The 22,248-nt window shown below is 37.4% G+C and overlaps 1 protein-coding gene across 1 annotated transcript in view; it reads right to left on the bottom strand.

Annotated features, from left to right (window-relative positions):
* LOC134803418 (1-phosphatidylinositol 4,5-bisphosphate phosphodiesterase epsilon-1-like) overlaps window positions 1–22,248 on the bottom strand; it is a 310,234-nt gene that overhangs the window by 287,844 nt on the left and 142 nt on the right. The gene's annotated exons all lie outside the window — the stretch shown is intronic.

Genomic DNA, 22,248 nt, shown 5'->3' with positions numbered 1-22,248 from the left:
TAGGCTAAAGGTGTGTGCGCCATCTATTCGAGAATGACTTTTACTTGAAATCTGAGGCACGTTTTTTCCTTAAACTTTATTCGTCTTATACGAAGTTACATATGTCTTTGGTAAATAGTTAGTGATGGTCTACTTTTAATCGGCATATAAAAGTTCCTACGACGATATAATAATTTTATTAAAAAAAAGTAAGCGCCGGAAGCTCTGGCCCGCACACGGCCCGGTCTAATGTGAGTCATCCTTAAATGTTCACTTTTCAAATAATACAAATTATGCTTATTATACTATTGAAATAATTATCTTATCAAATCGGTAGGCCGCTCAGCCTTGATTAATAACGGACAGACGATAACCTAAATTTATTTTCATTGTCTACTCTATAAATTTATATAGTGTTTTTAGTTTGTAAACTTCCCGCCAGATGGCATTGTTACGTGTAAAATCCTGAATCGCGCTATCAAGATTTTTTTCAGAATAATGTCTAAATACTTACTTATATTTTTTTTACCCAATGTAGTCGGTATGTATCGGTCGGTGTGCAATCGGTAGTGCCTACGAAGGTCAGGAGGTCCCGGGTTCAAATCCTGGTAAGGGCAATATATTTGTGTGTCCATGATGAACCCTGGACCTTGTGCTTCTTAGGCAGGGTCACTACCGACAATACTCAGCTCTGTATCTTGAGGTATTTAACCCTCTGCAACTGTGGTGACTTTTTTAGAGAGGTTCTACTGATGTGGTGTCTATCATACCTCATTTTCGATAATCCATTAAAAATAAACTAATGGCAAATTGGTAACTATTGTTTTATATAACAATCAATCCATTTATAATTTAATAAATTCAATTGTAAAATACGTTTAAAATAAAATACATAATAAATATATAATAAATTTTAATGAGATCACCGTTTCTTACAATTTGTACTTAGGCTAACAAAAAAATTTAAAAAAATTAAGAATCAACAACTTCAAGTAACTTCATTATTTTTCCTTCTTTTGAACATTATATTTATACATAAAAAAAATAGAGAAAATCTAAAGACAGAATAAGGCACTAATCAGTCCTGAAGTTGGTACTTATTTTAAAGGATTTTCGTCGATCAACTATGTACATAGTTGATCGACACTATAGAAACATTACTATTTTTGTGAGGTGACGTCTGATAGACCCCATAATTACTATGAACAAGTACATATTTTTATGAGGTGAGGTCTGTCAGACCCAGGACTTATTGCTGTGCTCACGTCTGTGGGACACCCGCAGCTCATATCTCCCGATGCATGCACCACATTGCCGCTCGGGCATCACTGTCCGATGCCGCGAGTCGTTTAAGGATGGTAATAAGCGAGACAGAACTATATCGCGCCGTACGCCGACATAGCAACAAAAAATATATTTGGCGGTGTCTGATAGACCGCACGTCAGTCGCAGAGGGTTAAATACAAGTAAACAAACAATTTGTAAATTTTCGGGTAGTTATAACATTTATTGGTTATTAACCAACCAAATACAAAATCGCCTGGATCAGTCACTGTATGACCTGAGTTTAACCTACATTATTTGATCATGTAATGTTTTTATCTACCCTCAACTGGCTTAAGGAGCCATTTGAGGGTAGATTTTGTTTACTTTTATTTAAATACCTAAAGATACAGAGTATATAGGCTAGGCCATTGAAAATTAAATTCTAAATAACGAATATTGCACTGAATATATTAAAATCACCTACATAATACCCTAAATTGAAATAACTCTTATTTTAAGCCTCTTTACTTGAAGTCTTAGCTTATTTAATAACATAATAATACCGTAAATAATTAAACGAATCCAGCGTTATTTTACTGCTAAAATGTATAAATTATTACACCAAACCATAGAGTGACAAGTAAGCATAGAGTGCTCACTGTTACCAAAACGCTTATTTTTTTAGTCGAGATTTAGCGTCGAGTAGCGTATTTATCAGTACTGTTACCTGACAATAGATGTCGCTACGAACGAAAAGTCTAATGCTCAACAATTTTCAACTATAGGTATAACCGGATTAATCGGAAGTCTATTTTCAACTCCTGCTTGTAAAAATGTTGTAAATTGTTTTAGCAGTACTTTTTTGCCGTGATAACGTCTTATAAATCGATGAACACCGATAGCATGCACGAAAAAGTGTCACGTTGTGGACAGATCTCCATGGTAACGTTGTGGACAGATCTCCATGGTAACGTTACTGTGGAGTGTAGACTGTAACTTGAGTGATGAGGGGTTCGTTGAGTGAAGCGTAGAAACTCGGCAAACTGGAACGCGCTGGCCGCTGCTGTCTCGAAGTCCGCTATACCTCCATTTACCGGTATATGTGTTGTGTGAAATGAAAACACATATATTTGATTTATTTACTGGAGAGTGTTCAGGCTGGTGTATGAGTGAAGCTCTCTTGATGTCTCTGATATCTCTGAATAAGCTACAAACGGCTCCCGTTTATATAGGAAAACACAAGGCCGTTTGGTACCTTCTTAAACTAGTGGGTGTATCATGCAGAGTCAGTAATGTATATTTTTGCCAATCTCATTAATAATTAACACGTATGAAAAGAACATGGATCCTAGACTTATAACTAGATACATACATTATACGCAATTTATTAACATAATATACGAACACAAGTAAAACATGATATACACACAAAAGTAAAAATAGTAAAACTTAAAATACTAAAAGATTAAAACTGAAACATAACAAGACTCCTAGCTATTCACGACAGTTACGTAATGTAATGGTAATGTTTTCTTATGACGTTATCACGCAAAATTATCGTCCGTAAACCGAGTTTACAGACAACCATATTTTTCATCAGTAGCAATACTAGTGACATCTGGTGACAAGTAGCGGAACGGATTAATCCACTTGACGCTAGATGTCGACTATGAAATAACTCCCGTTTTAGGAATAAAACCGATGTATGGAGGTAGCACTCTATGCTTGCTTATTTATCTATGACATTATTTCGTTGCTACAAAGAGAATAGAGTGTATAGAGAGTTACGTTATGGCAAAAAGAATAGATAGTATAGAGGGGTCCTGTCATTGTAAATTTTGTAGTCACTGTAAATTTACTGCCATCTATCGACACACGACTAAAACTCAAAATGAAAACGTATAAAGTTATCAAAAAATGTATATATATGGATAAATAATTTTATTATTTTTATATCATTTTGATCCATGTTCATTCACTGATATCTATGTGTTAAAATTGTTAAATATGAAACGGTGTCGTCACGCCATCTAGCCGAGGATAGGCTAAAGGTGTGTGCGCCATCTATTCGAGAATGACTTTTACTTGAATTCCGAGGCACGTTTTTTCCTTAGACTTTATTCGTCTTATGGTAAATTATGTGGCGACAGTTTTAATTTTCTGTCAAAAGATGGCAGTAAATTTACAGTGGCTACATAATTTACTTTAACAATCCGCCTCCATTTCAAAATCTCTTTGGTTGCTAAAGGTGTAAATTATTAGAATTAATTTATGCTGTTTGCGAGTTCCTTCAGACGTAATCAAATTTATTATGAGTACTTACGGGAGGTGTTTACTAGTCACTTGTATAACAAAGATTATATTATTGTTATGAATCAAATCCTAATGAAGTTATTAAACGAAATTAATAACTAGCTCTACAATATGGGCCTTGTGGTTTTGTACCAAGGATGCTGGCGGCATTTCCTCGCTGTATCGCAATGCTGACACGTTGTGCGAGGAAGCCGCCAGCTCTTCGGACACCAGTTAAGTATTACGTCAACCAGTCGGTTCGCGATTTCTGCGTTATTAAATATTTATCATTCAAAAACATAATTTACAGTACATAAGGTCCTTTTTTTTTTTTTTTTCCACCAGTGCATACAATAGCACTTTTCGTGCGATGTCAAAAGTTTAAAGGGCCATATGTACTGTAAAACGTTGTACGATACACGTGCGAATAGGTAATTCGCATCTCGTGTCGATTTCAAACACTCCCTTCGGTCGTGTTTTAATTTATCGCTCGTTTCGAATTTCCTCTTTTCCGCACTTGTATCGTAATTATTTTAAGTCAATTCTATCAGATAACATGAATCAAATCAAAATTTTCATCAACTTACTTTGCCAGTCTAATACTGTTTGTTCGAGAAATGGGCCCATGCTGCGGTAAAAGTGAATTTACCAACCACACACCTCTCGCTGGGTTAAAATTAAAATAAATCACCTCTGAAATTACATAAACATCTTAATAAAACTATTTATGAAACTAAATAAAAACCAGGCAAGTGCGGGTCGGACTCGCGCACCAAGGGTTCCGTACCATAATGCAAAAAAAAAACGGAAAAAAATGCAAAAAAAAAACGGTCACCCATTTGATTCAAGTACTGACCACGCCCGACCTTGCTTAACTTTGGTCAAAAATCACGTTTGTTGTATGGGAGCCCCATTTAAATCTTTATTTTATTCTGTTTTTAGTATTTGTTGTTATAGCGGCAACAGAAATACATCATCTGTGAAAATTTCAACTGTCTAGGTATCACGGTTCGTGAGATACAGCCTGGTGACAGACAGACGGACGGACGGACGGACGGACGGACGGACGGACGGACGGACAGCGAAGTCTTAGTAATAGGGTCCCGTTTTACCTTTTGGGTACGGAACCCTAAAAACATTTCTTATTTAAAATCCGCATTTTATGCTTACGACAGTCGGTCGTAGCCCCTCTACGGCGTAGACAGCTACGCTGCTACGGCGTAGCGCCTGCCGCTGGCATTTAGAAAATATTATGTAGAAGCATGGGAGCAGTATTTTTAGGGTTCCGTACCCAAAGGGTAAAACGGGACCCTATTACTAAGACTTCGCTGTCCGTCCGTCCGTCCGTCCGTCCGTCCGTCCGTCTGTCTGTCACCAGGCTGTATCTCACGAACCGTGATACCTAGACAGTTGAAATTTTCACAGATGATGTATTTCTGTTGCCGCTATAACAACAAATACTAAAAACAGAATAAAATAAACATTTAAATGGGGCTCCCATACAACAAACGTGATTTTTGACCAAAGTTAAGCAACGTCGGGAGTGGTCAGTACTTGGATGGGTGACCGTTTTTTTTTTGCTTTTTTTTTCGTTTTTTTTTTGCATTATAGTACGGAACCCTTCGTGCACGAGTACGACTCGCACTTGCCCGGTTTTTATTTTTTAAATAATCTAGCTGAGGGTCTGATTCTAACTTTAACGGCGCGATTCGGGAAATGAATTAGAGATTAACTAGATACGATATAGTAAAGATATGTGACGTCCCACAGGTAAAGGTACCTTATGGCGGTTGGCACTTACGCTATTATTAACGTTGCTCCAATATTATTGAGGCGCTATGCAACGTAACCGCCAGCCGCTATAAGGTACCTTTTGCCGTGGAACGTCACATATCTTTACTATATCGTATCTAGTTAATCTCTAATTCATTTCCCGAATCGCGCCGTAAGATACGTAAATTAATAGATCTAGAAACGATATGGATTAGATATATTATTTCAGTGTCAAATGTGACGTTTCTTCAAACAAGAACGACAGTTTTCACACTGACACATCTAATATATCGTTTCTAGATCTATTAATTGACGTATCATAAAGTTCGAATCGGGCAGTGATTCTGATGTGACAGACTTTTATAAGCTGTCTATAAGTGATGTAGGGTAAATCGTCAATTACTGACCAATGTTTAATAACTGGCCACCTTATACTAGAAATGAATTCTATTCACCTATACACAGAATTCTTTTTAGGGTTCCGTACCCAAAGGGTAAAACGGGACCCTATTACTAAGACTTCGCTGTCCGTCCGTCCGTCCGTCCGTCCGTCTGTCACCAGGCTGTATCTCACGAACTGTGATAGCTAGACAGTTGAAATTTTCACAGATGATGTATTTCTGTTGCCGCTATAACAACAAATACTAAAAACAGAATAAAATAAAGATTTAAATGGGGCTCCCATACAACAAACGTGATTTTTGACCAAAGTTAAGCAACGACGTCGGGAGTGGTCAGTATTTGGATGGGTGACCGTTTTTTTTTGCTTTTTTTTTGTTTTTTTTTTTTTGCATTATGGTACGGAACCCTTCGTGCGCGAGTCCGACTCGCACTTGCCCGGTTTTTATTTTTAGTATAAGGTGTCAATAATTGACAACCCTCCCATAACTAGCCACCTTATACTAAAATGATTTCTGTTTATAGGTGAATTATAAATCATTTATTTACATACAATATATATACAGTGGTACTACTAAACTAAATTAATAACTAGCTTAAATCTAAAATAGGCCCTTGAGGCATTGTAGGTGAATTAAATTTATTTTTAGTATTAGGTGGCCAGTTATTGCCAACTACACCTTATAAAACAAAGTCCCCCGCCGCGTCTGTCTGTTTGTGTGTATTTATGTTCGCGGCAAACTCAAAAACTACTGAACGGATTTTCATGCGGTTTTCACCTATCAATAGAGTTATTCTTGAGGAAGGTCTAAGTGTAAAATTTGTTAAAGTTTTGTGTAACCCGTGCGAAGCCGGGGCGGGTCGCTAGTTTGAAAATAATAATCACACCCATTTAAATGCCGCGGATGAAAACACCCATTAACTCCACAAGACTGAAAAATTGGTTTTGAACAAAGTTCGCTGAAAACCTTATTCCGAAGTCGATTAAAAAGCTCTTTCTAATGAGGGAGCTTAAAGGAAGCGACGCTGAAACTACACAGATTGAAAAGAACAGCTTTATCGTATAGAATACTAGCGAACTGCCCCGGCTTCGCACGGGTTACATAATAGTTATTTGTTTTACAAAAGGGCAAAGTTGTTGTTTAACCCGTCGTGCTAATATTGATACCCGAGCAAGCAAAAGATTCGTAAATTGAACCACGAGCGTAGCAAGTGGTTCGAGAAGTGGAATCTTGAGCATTGCGAGGGTTTCAAAGCACGAGGGTCAAACAAATTTTACCCCGAGTGACACACAATATTTTTCACCACACCAACACAAGGAAAATACTAACTGTAGGAAAATATCAAACAAAATCAAAGGAAATCGATTCAAAATTAATGTTTTGAAATATTCGTCATTCAAAAACATTATTTTAAAAGTCAATTCTACCAGCAAACTTATGTAAACAACTCAAAATTTTCATTCGAGTACTTTGCCTCACATGTGGATGAAATGAAACTTTCTTATCAGTTTTGGAACAATCAAGAGAGCCTTTACCAATTGGTGTGGTGAAAAAAATCTTAACAACTTATACACATAAACATTTCTCAAGAATCGCTCTATTGATAGCTGAAAACCGCATGAAAATCCGTTCAGTAGCTTTTGATATTATCGCGAACATACATACATACGAACAGACAGACGCGGCGGGGGACTTTGTTTTATAAGGTGTAGTGAAGATAAGATAATATAATATTCTATGCATGGAATAAGACTATTTTAATTAAATGTCAGTTTATAGGCACAACCAATGTGGAGATCTATGTACTTACGTATGTGACGTCCCACGGGTAAAGGTACCTTATGGCGGTTGGCGCTTACGCTATTATTAACACCGTTCCAATATTATTGCGGCGCTATGTGACGTAAGCGCCAGCCGCCACAGGGTACCTTTTGCCGTGGAACGTCACATATTGTACAAGTTTTCAATCATACTCATTTTAATCGTACTCAAACTGTCATATATTTATTAAAATATCCTATTTTTCGCATTCAAACTAAGTGAGGCAGCCCTCCCATCGGCTGTGTAAGTTTGTTATAACAAGAAACGTGCCTGCATTACCTACGGCCATATTAGAGAGAACAGCAAAATATCATGATGTTATGTTATACCAAAAAGAATAGATAGTATAGAGGGATCCTGTCATTGTAAATTTTGTAGTCACTGTAAATTTACTGCCATCTATCGACACACGACTAAAACTCAAAATGAAAACGTATAAAGTTATCAAAACATGTATATATATGGATAAATGATTTTATTATTTTTATATCATTTTGATCCATGTTCATTCACTGATATCTATGTGTTAAAATTGTTAAATATGAAACGGTGTCGTCACGCCATCTAGCCGAGGATAGGCTAAAGGTGTGTGCGGCATCTATTCGAGAATGACTTTTACTTGAATTCCGAGGCACGTTTTTTCCTTAGACTTTATTCGTCTTATACGAAGTTACATATGTCTTTGACTATAGTAAAGATTTTTCAACCAATCTATCGTAATTAGCTTTCGACGACCGGTCTGGTCTAGTGGATAGTGACCCTGTCTGCTAAGCCGATGGTCCTGGGTTCGAATCCCAGTAAGGGCATTTATTTGTGTGATGAACACTAATATTTGGTCCTGAGTCATGGTTGTTTTCTATGTATATAAGTATGTATTTATCTATACAAGTATGTATATCGCCTAGCACCCATAGTACAAGCTTTGCTTAGTTTGGGGCTAGGTTTGATCTGTGTAAGATGTCCCCAATATTTATTTATTTATTATTTATTTATTAATTAAATACTATCAAACTGACGTTGTTTAGATAAACTATACCTAAATTTAATGAATTACGTTTTCTATTTAATAAATATAATAGATTAGATTCGATTAGTTGAGATTAGATTAGATTAGATTTAGGTATTGATCTTGGTATTACTGTGGGAGTAAGTCAATTTGTGTATTTATGACATAAAATAGATTTGGCTTTTAGGGCCGATACAGCCGGACCGCAACCCGACTGCAATATGAGATTTCTATTTATGAGTGTTCCAACTTCAAAAATATGACCTCGATTCGATATTAATCTGAGTGCCTTCTCTTGCACCAATCTATAAGTCGTATCTTTTGCACCAATTTATAAGTGCAAGCAGAGATATATGTAACTCCGTATAAGATAAATAAAGTCTAAGAAAAAAACGTGCCTCGGAAATCAAGAAAAAGTCATTCTCGAATAGATGGCGCCATACCTTTGGCCTATTCTCGGCTAGATGGCGTTAAAGACACCGTTTGATATATAACAATTTGAACACATATCAGTGAAAGAACATGGGTCAGTATGGAACAATAAAAATTAAAAATAATTTATCCGTATACATATTTTGATTAATTTATACATTTTCAATGTTATTTTATGTTCTAATCGTGTGTCGATAGATGGCAGTAAATGTACCGTGACTACAAAATTTACTATGGCAATAGCCCTCTATACTGTGCAAGCAAGATACATTTATTTATTTGACGACCGGTCTGGCCTAGTGGGTAGTGACCCTGCCTATGAAGCCGATGGTCCCGGGTTCGAATCCTGGTAAGGGCATTTATTTGTATGATGATACAGATATTTGTTCCTGAGTCATGGTTGTTTTCTCTATGTATTTAAGTATTTATATATTATATATATCGTTGTCTGAGTACCCACAACACAAGCCTTCTTGAGCTTACCGTGGGGCTTAGTCGATTTGTGTAAGAATGTCCATATAATAATATAATAATAATATTTATTTAGATTCATATCAAATACCCCAGCCTTAGCGCATTTTGTAATATAAATGTAGTGCATAATTATTTTCCATCGAATTTTCACGGAAACTTACGAACGTGTCAGTCTCAGTCAGTCAGTCTCGGTACAAAAAGTATTGACGTTAACTGAAGTAGCATGACAAATACGAACGTTTCCGAGAGAATACGATGGAAAACAATAATGCACTACATCTGTAAATGGAGACGCCTCGTCTGTAATTTTCCGTACAAAACAGTCTGCCGATTGTTGCGAGGGAGGGGCACGTCAAAAGTATGTCAGATAAACGTCAGTCCATACCAGCGTTGGCCGAAAGTTAATGCGAATCGAATATGTTGGCCATTAACCATTATAAATTGAACCTTAAACCGTAACGGACGATTACAGTTTACGATTCAATTTATAATGGTTAATGGCCAGCATTTTCAATTTGCATTAACTTTCGGCCAACACTGGTCCATACAATGAGTATGACCATTGGACGAGGTTTTCGACAGAGGGTAACTCTTAAAGGCGACTCCGGTTATTAAAACTCTAAAGGGGCCCACATATTACCAGTTCGCCGGACGATATCAGCTTGTCAGTTGTTCGGAACTGTCACCTTTTGTGATTAACTGACAGGCTGATATCGTCCGGCAAACTGGTAATCTGTGGGCCCCTTAAGACCCCAGCAAAACCTCCCGGGGAAAAGTTATATTTTTTCAGCAATCTTTTGAAACGAGTTTGCGAAAGCGTTTTTGCTTGATACAGCCTTTTTATTGGCGGTAATAAAGAATACGAAGAGAAATGGACCAGATAACCTGTTTTGTTATATTGTTCATGATACAGGGTGGAAAACTTAGTGCCCTGGAAATATCCCTACTAATATCATAAATGCGAAATAGTACATTACGATGCATGTGCGAAATAGGTAATTCGCAACTCGCGTCGATTTAAAAACACTCCCTTCGGCCGTGTTTTAATTTATCGCCACTCGTTGCGAATTTCTTATGAGTACAATGTTTTACAGTACATATGGCCATTTCAATTTTCGACGTAATTACGTAATGTGCTAGCTATCTTATATAGTTATCTAGTTATATACCGTGTGTGGCCTGTAATATGATCAAAAAATTAAACTGTAGGCTGTTCTCCTCATACTGAACAACATTTGTTCAGAGACTTTTAAAAATAACTTGTGCTTTGGTTTTTAATACACTTTTAAGTTTATTCTAAGACGCAATGTATTGCGAATTTTGTTATGTTTAAGGCGTGACAAGCAACGTCAATCACAATGATATGGCGTGGCGATGGCGTCCATTGAAGATAATATTTATTTTGTATGAAAAATAGGGAGTCTAAATACTTCATAATTTTTAAAAGTTGTTGAACAGAAGTGTCCCCGTTTGAGGAGTACAATCTATGTTTTAATTATTTGCTCGTGTTACAGGCCACACCCGGTATAGTGCGGTAAATTAGCACCATTACTGTAAATAACTTTGTCTGTCTGTTACCCCTTCATGCTTAAGCTGCTGAACCGATTTTTATGTAAAAAAACCGGGCAAGTGCGAGTCGGACTCGCGCACGAAGGGTTCCGTACCATAATGCAAAAAAAAAACGAAAAAAAAAGCAAAAAAAAAACGGTCACCCGTCCAAGTACTGACCACTCCCGACGTTGCTTAACTTTGGTCAAAAATCACGTTTGTTGTATGGGAGCCCCATTTAAATCTTTATTTTATTCTGTTTTTAGTATTTGTTGTTATAGCGGCAACAGAAATACATCATCTGTGAAAATTTCAACTGTCTAGCTATCACGGTTCGTGAGATACAGCCTGGTGACAGACAGACGGACGGACGGACGGACGGACAGCGAAGTCTTAGTAATAGGGTCCCGTTTTACCCTTTGGGTACGGAACCCTAAAAATACGTATGAGGATACTTTGTTAATAACAAAACTTCCGTTAGACACAATGTCGAGAGAGGAAAGTGGGCACTACGTTTAAATGGAAAAGTCCTCCACTACCCTCTTTGATATGGTCTTCTACCACGCGTTATCCCGGCATTTTTTGCCACGGTTCATGGGAGCCTGGAGTCCGCTTGAAAACGAATCCCAAGAATTGAAGTAGGCACTAGTTTTTACGAAAGCGACTGCCATCTGACCTTCCAACCCAGAGGGGAAACTAGGCCTTATTGGGATCAGTCCGGTTTCCTCACGATGTTTTCCTTCGCCGAAAAGCGACTGGTAAATATCAAATGATATTTCGTACATGTTCTGAGAAACTCATTGGTACGAGCCGGGGTTTGAACCCGCGACCTCCGGATTGCAAGTCGCACGCTCTTACCGCTAGGCCAGCGCTGTCCCTCCCCTCTTTGACATCATCTGGCAATAACCTGAATATTGGGGGAATAAATCGCTTCTTGTTTATTTTGTCCATGATTAAAGGTAAATATGTTTTTACTTAGATTTTTTCATAACACCCTAATCACAGTATTTTATATTACGGTGAAAAATGGGTTCCTTTTTAAAAATGTGTAACAAAGAAAAATCCCAAGCCATTAAATCTTACTTATAATTTATTTCAGTTTCACTGACGTTAGTATAATTCATATGGCTCATTTAAACGAGATAAACGCATTTTTTTCATACAATATATAACCAAAATCAGACCCAAAAGATCTTAAGAGGATAGTGGAGAACAGCTTCTCCATACAAACGTGGTCCCCATTTTCCTCTCTGACATTATTGGATATATTGTCCAAAAGTCGAAATAATAAAAATTGAGGTCAATGTAATAATTTTAAATTTTTTAAATCATTTATTTACATACAATATATATACAGTGGTACTACTAAACTAAATTAATAGCTAGCTTAAATCTAAAATAGGCCCTTGAGGCATTGTACCAAGGATGCTGGCGGCATTTCCTCGCTGTATCGCAATGCTGATACGTTGTGCGAGGTAGCCGCCAGCTCTTCGGTCACCAGTTACGTCAACCAGACGCTTCGCGATTTCTGCGAACAACTTATGCGCGCTGGGACCCCATGGACCTAGAGTTTCAACACCAAATGGTACAAAATGGTACTCTCTACCGAGGCTCTTATATTTGTTACGTTTTAGAATTTCATTTTAAATTAAAATTTATTTCTTTTATTCATACCTACTTTATTGCACAATAAAAAATATACGATTACAAAAGGCGGACTTAATGCTCCGCATTATCTACCAGTCAACCTTGATACTTGAATTTTGGAGTAAATAAAATTAGTCATATTTTGCGCTAATGCTTTTTACGATAAACTTTTTTGGTCAAAAATATTTCCTAAACTATAACGCTACGCATTAACACAACATGGTTACCGTAAAATCTGGTAACTTTAGTCCACGACATACAACTATAGTCCAAATTCAAGTTCCAGTGAAATATGTAGAAGTATTTTTCAAATTATTAACGCGGCGAGTGTGATGGGCACCTTTGCGCCGGGAGTAGCGCGGGGAGGCCTCTTTGAGTAGTTTTTATATTCCTTATTTTATTTTAGATATATTTAGGGTTTTAGTTTTAATTTAGTATTATTTATAGATGTATATAGTTCATAAGTTATTTATTTGTTTGTCTACTGTCTTTCTCCTATGGAATAAATCATTCAATCTTTTAACACTAAAAAAAAAAAAAATATATATATATATATATATTGAGTATATAATATAGAAAGAGCATTAGTGTATCTAAGCTCCAAAATAAATGTAACGAGTACAAATCATAAAGGCTCCCTTTGTTTGACATAATTATTGAAAGTCATAATGTAATCATTGTCAGATTATCATTAGTCATAATTCTGAAACCGTTAACTTTTCAGGATTTTCGTAGGGTTATGCTATAGATAGGTTAGACTAGGTTTGTTTTATGGCAATCCTGAAAAGTTACGCGTTTTTAGAAAAACCAAATTATAACTAACGAAAATGTGAACAAACAATACATTATGAATTATGACTTAAAACTTTATGGGAAACAATAGAGACCCCATAAATGCTCGTTAAGAATCAACGTTAAAAACTGAACCATAATAGTAAGTACTTAAGGATTATAGTTGCCTGATTTGACGGTGCTAAAACTAATCTAATGTCACTCCGTTTGAATATCACATGATGCAATCTGAGTTCCGTGGACTTTGCCCCAAGAGACGTGGTGTGCCTCCACACTTTAGTTGGTTATGCTAGACATGTGGGCTTTTCTGAACGTGTCTTGCTATTTTAGTCAGTCTCGGTACAAAAAGTACTGACATTGATTCAACTAGCATGACAAATATCAGCCATCATCAGATCAGGGTGGCGATTTTTTAATTTCGATCGCTCGATTTCGTCACTCGAAAATCGGTGGAAAACGGCGAAATGCTAATTTTTTAAATACGAGAGATAGAAATTTTGAATCGAGTGATATTGACCACTCGTTTCAATTATATTAGTAGCATTGAAATGCCTAGTAGTGGAGATATTATTGAACGAAATACACGAAATCGAGCGGACGAAATTCAAAAATCAGCCTCCTGGTCTATAGTATATCATAATATTGCATTACTTACATAATTATGTTCAGGACCGTATTAAGGATGGCTCATGTTAGACCGGGCCGTGTCCGGGCCGGAGCTTCCGGCGCTTACTTTTCTATGACATGAAAGGTGATCACGTGATGCTTTCCATAGAAAACTATGCGCCGGAAGCTCCGGCCCGGACACGGCCCGGTCTAACGTGAGTCACCCCTTAAACTATGCTGGGGCCCATGGGCACATAAGAATTTGGGACCCTTTTGGAAAGTAAAGAAAGCAAATGAAACTAACATTTTTCTACTATCAAAGAGAATAGATAGTATAGAGGGGTCCTGTCATAGTAAATTTTGTAGTCACAGTAAATTTACTGCCATCTATCGACACACGACTAAAACTCAAAATGAAAACGTATAAAACTATAAAAAAATTAATATATTTGGATAAATGATTTTATTATTTTTATATCATTTTGACCCATGTTCATTCACTGATACCTATGTGTTAAAATTGTTAAATATGAAACGGTGTCGTCACCGCCATCTAGCCGAGGATAGGCCAAAGGTGTATGCGCCATCTGTCCGAGAATGACTTTTTCTTGACATCCGAGGCACGTTTTTTCCTTAGACTTTATTCATCTTATACGGAGTTACATATGTCTTTGCTACTATGATCTTCTATTTATTATGAGTAATCAAATATACCTACTGTTACTGCCTGTCCTTCGGGGCCCCCTGAGATTGGGGGCCTTGGGCACGGGCACCCATGTGCCCTTATGGTAAAGACGGTAGCAGTACCATCAGTAAAATTTGCACACATATGCAGATATGTGTGCAAATTTTCAGCTTCATTGGAAGTCGGGAAGTGGATCAAATTTAACTTGCAAGATTTGACCCGTACAAACATTCATACCTATCTACATTGAAAGTTAGGTAGGTATTATGAATAAAAAGCTTGTAATTAGTCGAAAATGATGTCAAAAGCCCAACGTCCAATTGAATAACGTTCACGGGGCACAAGTGCTGTAACAACTTCGAGAACTGCTAAACTTACTTAGATAATCAATCAATACTATTACCAAAGACATATGTAACTTCGTATAAGACGGATAAAGTCTAAGGAAAAAACGTGCCTCAAAATTCAAGTAAAAGTCATTCTCGAATAGATGCCGCACACACCTTTAGCCTATCCTCGGCTAGATGGCGTGACGACACCGTTTCATATTTAACAATTTTAACACATGGATATCAGTGAATGAACATGGATCAAAATTATATAAAAATAATAAAATCATTTATCCATATATATATGTCGTAGTCAGATCGTATAATCCGCCGTATTACATTACGGCTAGCCGTTATCAAAAACAGGGGCGTTTTGAAATGCGGCGGTTCGACGATTAGCCGGATTGTCATTGCGATACGTTCTTCAATAAGGCGGCCAACGTTTAGCCGCATCGTACTACTATTTTAGATTGTAGAGTGACCAGTTCTTTCGGTCGCCTACGTAACCGGAGTTTGACAATGTTTGCAATTTAGTTTATTTTTACCATGGTCCCACCGCACTACATGTGTTTATTTTCCAAAACATTTCCTTCGCAACTTAAATAGACGGAGCCCCGCAAGCGGGGCTCCTATTTCTGGGCGGTTTGCCCTTCGGGCATCTGAAGCTACCTAACGGACCTAACCTACTTACCTACCTACGCTTTTTTCCCCAAAGTGTAATGTTTTCACGGACGTCTCACTAAATCAATAGGTAGGTAGGTTAGGTTCGTTAGGTAGCTTCAGATGCCCGAAGGGCAAACCGCTCAGAAATAGGAGCCCTGCGAAGCGGGGCTCCGTCTAGTTAAGTTGCGAAAGAAATGTTTTTTGAAAAGAGACAGTCCGACGAACTCCAGATTTGATGGACACCCCAGCGTTTGTCAGGCAGCGCCACGGGTGTTAAAAATGGGAACTAAAAACTGTCAAAGCGGCGGCTAATGACTCGCTGTATTACATTACGGCTAGCCGTGTTGAAGAACGTATGGCGCCGAATACATTCCGGCGGATTCTCATTCAGCCGCATTCAATCCGGCTAATCGTTAAACCGCCGCATTTCAAAACGCCCCTGTTTTTGAAAACGGCTAGCCGTAATGTAATACGGCGGATTATACGATCCGACTGCGACATATACATTTTTTGATAACTATATACGTTTTCATTTTGAGTTTTAGTCGTGTGTCCATAGATGGCAGTAAATTTACAGTGACTACAAAATTTACAATGACAGGACCCCTCTATACTATCTATTCTTTTTGCTATTACTACCTACTCGTTTAGGTTCGCTTTAGTGGTTGAAAATATACACGAATGATACGTAACAATGAAACATATGTGACGTTTCACGGCAAAAGGTATGGCGGCTGGCGCTTACGTTTACCCGTGGGACGTCACATATTGTTTTGTAAGAAAATATTTTTTTGGAATTTTCCCTAAGGTGAAAATGAAATGAGATCTTTTAGTTCTACCGAAATCGCGGACAAAGGCTAGGCTTACTAATAAGTACTAAAAACCATTGCGATTCAGTGAGGAAATGCTGCCAGCATCTGCGGGACTATGCCTCAGTGGCCATCTTTTATATTTAGATTATTAGTCTTTAGGGTTCCGTACCCAAAGGGTAAAAACGGGACCCTATTACTAGGACTCCACTGTCCGTCTGTCTTGTCACCGGCTTTATCTCATGAACCGTGATGCCTAGATTTTCACAGATGATGTATTTCTGTTGTTGCTATAACAACAAATACTAAAAATAGAATAAAATAAATATTTAAGTAGGACTCCCATACAAGAAACGTAATTTTTGCCGTTTTTGCGTAATGGTACGGAACCATTCGTGCGCGAGTCCGACTCGCACTTGGACGATTTTTTGAAGTGAAAACTTCTTTAGCGGCGCTGTGCACTTTTTGAGGTGGGGAAAAAATGTTAAACTCGAGACAGCGTAAGGCGAAAGGCGTAACCCTCTCTTTCTACCGCGCGGCGAAAATGTACGCCTGAGCCTGCTGTTTCGTTTAGGCGGCGCAGGGCGCTTGCGTGACGTCACGTGTGACTGACAATGTCATTGTGTTTGATTTAAATGCCATCTAGTGAGTTTCCCTCAAACTGGTACTAATATAACTATAGTATTCACAGTGATGTGCTTAGGGGTTCAAGTAATGCGACGAAATAACGCTAGATGGCGTTAACCTCAATTATACATAGTGCTGCAGACATTTCGCACTAGATGGCGCTGTTATTAATATTTTAAGTTACAATGTCGTTGAGTTTTCACTTCTGCCGGCACTCCCGGAGTGCAACCCGTTGTGTTTTTTTTATTAGGTTTAGTTTTATTACAAAATATTACTGTTTATGAGACTATTCTATATAATTATTATCTTCTTAACATCGTGAGGAAACCGGTCTAATCCCAATAAGGCCTGGTTGCCCCTCTGGGTTGGAAGGCCAGATGGCAGTCGCTTTCGTAAAAAGTAGTGCCTACGCCAATTCTTAGGATTAGTTGTCAAGCGGACCCCAGGCTCCCATGAGCTGTAGCAAAATGCCGGGAGGGCGAGGATGTTGATGAGACTTTGATTTTGTCCTGCGTCTTTGTCCTAACTGCCTGTAAATATGTTCGGTCCAACCTACAAAATTTTAAAACTTAAGGGGCCCACTGATTAACAGTCCGCCGGACGATATCGGCCTGTCAGTTGTTCGGAACTGTCAAAATTTTGTTCTAACTGACAGACCGATACCGTCCGGCGGACTGTTAATCAGTGGGCCCCTTTACGGTGACAGGAATAAAAGGCTGTCACGCCGACAACATCTTCTAGTAGCACCCCGTCGACTACTAGCGAAGACCCGCGCGATGCTCGAGGTTGTCGGATCTAACCTTTATAACCGTGTCCATGTCAGCAATGCACTCACGAGCACTTTCCAAAGTTGCGAAAATTTCCACATGAGAATTTCTCGGTAACTTCTGAGAATGTTCTCGAGAACGAGAATTGATTTATTTACCGTAGTTTATACCATGAATATTCACGATAGTTTAGGTGTAGTCCTTACCCCCAGAAAATTCCGACTTTTGGTCTACCGCTTCCGGTCAGAAAAATGTATGACGGCCCGGCCAAACGGTCAGACCTAGGTGGGGGGTGCTCGACCAAATGTCATAGAGGGACCCTGGCAGTTTGTGACGCCGCCATTTTTTTTTTCAATATGGCCGACTTGTTTTTTAAATTTTTTCAAGTATGTCCTAGCGCGCTGAAATTTTGGTCACGCAATCTCGGGGTCCTCTAGATACCTAAGATTTTTTTTTTAGATGCTACAATTGCGGTAAAACTGGCCACTTTTATTTTGTATGGCAACTTTTAAACGGTGCGTGCGGGGGGTGCTCGACCAAATGTCATAGAGGGCCCCGAGACAAAACAAACTGCATTAAAAAAATCAATATGGCCGACGTATTTTTTAATTTTTTCAAGTTGGTCCGAGCTCGCTGAGATTTGGCATGGCGGGAGATAGAGGCCTGAGATTCCTATGAATAAAAATTTCTTTGGAAAAAAATCCAAGTTGGCGGAACAATAATTTCCATGTTACAGGAATGTTCTGAGAACATTCTCGAGAACGTTTCCGCTTTTTGGGAATGTTCTGCAATTTGTACATTGCTAGTCCATGTGGACATTCAAAATTCGCCTAGCGATGCCATATTCACCAAAAAACTTAAAAACATGCTCGCTGAATTAGCATGCTATAATATAAACGAGTTTCTTCAAACTCACTGCACTCACTTATAAATTACATATAATATGCCTATTGTAAACCTACTCTGTGTATAGTGTAAATAGTCATAAATTATATAAAATGACAATCTTTAATTTTTAAAACATTTATTTACATACAATATATATACAGTGGTACTACTAAACGAAATTAATAACTAGCTTAAATCTAAAATAGGCCCTTGAGGCATTGTACCAAGGATGCTGGCGGCATTTCCTCGCTGTATCGCAATGCTGATACGTTGTGCGAGGTAGCCGCCAGCTCTTCGGTCACCAGTTACGTCAACCAGACGCTTCGCGATTTCTGCGAACAACTTATGCGCGCTGGGACCCCATGGACCTAGAGTTTCAACACCAATATTATATAAAATAGTTTTAAGATATTGAAGTGTAAACTTTACTCTGTGTTTATAAATAAAAATCTGAATCAGAATCTGAAGACTAATAATCTTGTTGGAACTAAAATAATGATCAAGCACCTGAAATGATAAATGATCCTATTCATCCCGAAATTCGTTACCGAAGTTACAATGGGGGTTGAACTTTACAAGATTACGAGGGCGGTGGGGACTTTAAAAACTTTTCACTCTGAAAATTCTCTTCATTATGAACATTATTATCATGAAATACTTGTATTATTACATAGCTTGTGCTTACGTGATGTAATACGAAGTCATATGATGAGGACCGGTCTGGACTAGTGGGTAGTGACTAGAGAATTAGAGATGCACCGGATATTCGGTTACTATCTGGTATCTGGCCTATCCGGCCGTCATTTTATTGTCTGGTCTGATACCGGATAGTAACCTACTATTCGGCCAGATACCGGATAGTAATTTTGATTGATTTTGGAGTTAACAAATTGGATTTAAGAAACAGTCAGTGTCATAATCGTACTCTTTTTTTTTAACAATGTAAACATTCCAATTACTTGCACGCGCACTATTTTAGAACCTAGAAATCAGTCCACGCGAACGTTCACTACGAAACAGGCCAAAACCTGCACAATGCGCACCTGAAAAACGGAAATGTAGGTATAGTTCCGCCGGCCGAATATTCGGCAGCCGGGTACCGAATATTCGGCCGAAGTACAGGCCGTACATCCGGTGTCCGGCCAAACAACTATCCGTTGCAGCTCTAGTAGTGACCCTGCCTATGAAGCCGATGGTTCTGGGTTCAAATCCTGGTAACGGCACGGATATTTGTTCCTGAGTCATAGGTGTTTTCTATATAAGGTGCTAACAAATTAGTCACGGATATTTTTACAGCTGATAGTACTCGGTTCTCGGAGTACATTTAAGTATGGAACATCATTGGTTTTGTTATGTTTTTTTGGAGAAAACTAGGAAACAAAATTGCTACGTTAAAACACCCTGTTAATAAGATAATTAAATGAGACCTCTTTAGACATTCTAGAACCTCTTTAAACTTGACGTGACGTGACATGACAGACAGTGTTAAACATCTTGACAGGTACATAATAGGGGTGATTATTTTAAACATTAATTATAATATTTTTTTTTGTTCGGTAAATGAAAACAAAAAATGATATACAAAAGTTCCTTAATTACAGTTGAAAGTTAATTGTTTTAATGTAATGTATTATCTCTTAAAATATCCGTGACTAATTTGTTAGCACCTTATATATTACTTTTTACTCATAAATACCGTCTTCATGGACATTATTATAATGAAATACTTACCTATATTATTACATAGCTTGTGCTTACGTGATGTTAGCACGAAGGCATATAATTAAAATCCTAGGTACCCTTTGAGACCTAATTATGCTTTGCTAAATTAAGCCAATATTTCTGAAACACGTGTCACGTTATATTAAATCCATTTTAAAATGTTACTCCCCCATGCTAACGACCTTCGATCTAAATCCCTTAGTTTTCTAATGTTTTTTGTAGCTTATCATATTAACAGCAACCGCTTTAAGCAATATATGTACAGTATTTTCTTATGACTATCTGCCCGATTGGAACTTTAAGATACGTCAATTAATAGATCTAGAAACGATATGGATTAGATGTGTCAGTGTCAAACGTGACGTTTTTGTTTGAGGAAACGTCACTTAACGTCACGTTAATTGACGTATCTTAAAGTTCGAATCGGGCCGTATAAGGTGTCTAATATAGTTTTTGTTTTAATATTCAGGTATTAAATATAGAGAAAATGTTAGTAAATAAATAAATAAATATTTGGGGACAATGTTACACATCGTCCTAGCCACAAACTAAGCAAAGCTTGTTATTACGGGTACTAGGCGAAGATATACGTACTTATATATAATAAATACATACACTATGTATACGTCGATAATGTATACGTCGATTTAAATCTTGATTTATATTATTCTACACTAGCGACCCGCCCCGGCTTTGCACGGGTTAACAAATTATACACCTAAACCTTCCTCAAGAATCACTCTATTGATAGGTGAAAACCGCATGAAACTCCGTTCAGTAGTTTTAGAGTTCGCGAACATACAAACAGACAGACGCGACTTTGTTTTATAAGGTGTAGTGATTTCGGTGAGTTACATGTCATTATACACCGTGTTTTTTTTTATTTCCGTTAATTTCAAGGGTGCATTCCTGAGCTTAAATCAAGTAACTTTCTCAAAGACACCGATGTTCTAATTAAGTCCATTTCGGAGATAATCCATAATTTATTTTTTTCCTATAAGGCCTCTACAAGCGTGTACACTTGCCTTAGGGCCGGCTTACATATTGATTAGTGTTTAGAATGAGTTCATACATTTGCTACTAAACTTAAGTACAATCTCGGTCGATTGATGTATACGAAATGACATTGATATGTCACAGATTTCAATTGTTTGGTTGAGTTAAATGTAATGCCCGTGTTACAACAACGCTATATGCTACATTTAATTACTTTTTAAACAAAAAAAAAAAACAAAAAAGAAAACAAAAAAATTTTTTTTTTTGAAAATTAACTATGCCATTTAGTTCTTATAAACGTACTTAACTATACCCCGAAGTTAACGGAATTCAATAAAAACACGGTGTATATGTTTTTAAATTTTTTTTGTATTAAATATTTATTGGAAAAGTAAAAAGGTATCTACATCGTGAATAAAGTGTTTTTAAACATTTATCCTTGACTTGCTTCGCTAATCGATTACAGTTTTGTCGATACCGGTATATTACATTTAGTGAATCCTTCTTTTTTGCTAAAAAATATTCTAGGTTATATATCACACATAGCAGCGACAAGTAGCATTGTAAATTAGTAAACATACCGTAAACAAATTGAATTTTCTATTCTCTTTTACGGTTCATGCGCGGAAACCGTATTTATTTTAATGATAGAAATTTTTCTTGTCATTTTCTATAATTATATCTCCAATTACGCCACTTAAGTTTTTTTTTTATACTAAGTTTTT

The sequence above is a fragment of the Cydia splendana genome, chromosome 26 (assembly GCF_910591565.1).
Source record: "Cydia splendana chromosome 26, ilCydSple1.2, whole genome shotgun sequence".
NCBI lineage: Eukaryota > Metazoa > Arthropoda > Insecta > Lepidoptera > Tortricidae > Cydia > Cydia splendana.
Note: the sequence above shows the minus strand (reverse complement) of the source record. Positions and strands in the feature narration are given on the sequence as shown.